Source organism: Rhinopithecus bieti, unplaced genomic scaffold, assembly GCF_001698545.2.
Source record: "Rhinopithecus bieti isolate Rb0 unplaced genomic scaffold, ASM169854v2 scaffold_7673, whole genome shotgun sequence".
Classification (NCBI taxonomy): Eukaryota; Metazoa; Chordata; class Mammalia; order Primates; family Cercopithecidae; genus Rhinopithecus; species Rhinopithecus bieti.
Window position 1 is genome coordinate 7079071 of NW_016806375.1, and position 1808 is coordinate 7080878.

A 1808-nucleotide genomic window follows, 5' to 3' on the forward strand; every position below is an offset into this window, starting at 1 on the left:
AAAAAAAAAAAAAAAAAAAAAAAAAAAAAAAGAAAAAAGAAAAAAAGAAGGAAAAGGTAGGCTGAGACTGTATGTGGTAGTTCTTGAATGCACAGATGAGGAGTCCACATTTTATCCACTGGCAATGACAAGCCGCTGAAGAAGTCCAGGCTTTCACAAAGATTATTTCAGTGTAGAATGTAGAACATATTAAAGAGAATACACACTGGAAATGGAGAGACTTTTTCATTCATCCATCCATTCATTCATTCTGTCAATCACTTGACAATTATTAAACCCCTATGTGTCAGGCCCTAGTTGGTGGGGATGGAGAGGAACACAGACAATTAAATAAGACCTAAAATGTAATAAGTACTAGAATAGAGAAACAAATCAGTGTGGTATCTAACTCAGATTTTTTGAGATATCCAAAATGTTTCCAAAATACAGTGATCTGTAAACTAAGACCTAAAGTATAAAGGAGGGAAGAGCATTCCAGGAAGAAGAAAGATCAAGCACAAAAGGCAAAGAGGCCAGAGAGAGCAGGGTGAGTGGAGGACTTGAAAGACATTCAGTCTTCAAGATGAGAGGTGAGGAGAATCTGAACAGGGTTAATGACCATGGGGAGAAGAGGGGATACATGTGCATGCCATTGTGGAGATAATGGTGCAGTGTTAGAAAATGTGCTGACACACTGGGCATGCGGGAGGTGTAAGAAAAGGCGAGGTGACTTTAAATTGACATCCCATCTCATGTTAGTCAGACATCCCTTCTCATGTTAGTCAACTCTTACTTTAGTTTGTCTTTTCTTCTCATTGGTAAATGAGATTTACCAGTTGGATAAATTGGGTTTTACTGTGTCAGTTTGGTTTAATCAGAAACTAGGTTTGGTTTCCTTTATGGTCTCAAGCCAGAGTTGTACAAGAGAGAGACTTGCATAAGATTTGAAAGGCAGAGGTGAAGCAGCAGCTGTTATCACTCTCTGAAGGTCATGTGATCAGATGGAGTGACAGACATGGCAGTACCTGGTAGCTTCCAGCTCTTCCAGCAATTCCTCTTTACAAACAGCAGCTCCAGGTCCATCATCTCATCTGCAACACCCAGAGCAGTTGCCTCAGAGAGGCAATGGTTTCCCACAGACGTCTCCTGCACTATCCCTTTATGAGCCCACTTGTGTTGCTGTATGTGCTTGACTTTTGACTTTTCAGATTTACTATGAATCCTTTTCTGATCCTTTAAATACTACTTTCGGAATTTCACTTTCCTAGTTTCTGCCATATTTGCATAATGTCTAATTCATATCACAACTCTCTTATTCCGTAACAATCATAACAAATCTACCCTGACTGAATCTGATTAATGCAAGGCTCATAAATGTGGGTGTCACTTATCCTTGAATATTTCTGATGCACCCAGGCAGCTGGCAAAGGGTTGATATTGGTGTTTCTTCCTTCTAAGAAGAGACATAGATCATTATCTCATTTAGTTCAAAACCAAATAAAAATATATTTTTTAAGGTTCTTACTACTCTCCTTCCCTTTAACCTGCAAAACAAGAAATAGGCAATGATAAGCCAGATGCCAACCAAATCACATAAGAAAAACTGAGAGGAGACAGAATATTTCAAAAAGAGAGGAAAAGATGTATAAAGATCCCGGGTTCACAGGGTTCACAGCTCCTCCCTAGGCTTGCCTCCTTCAGGCTTGTCATGAAGATAAAATGACATAATGGTGTACAGGCCCTCAACAAATGGTAGAAAGCTGTATGGATATGGAATCAAGTTGGGAGGACCATTTACAAGAAGGACTTTGTGCTTTCCACTCTTCAGT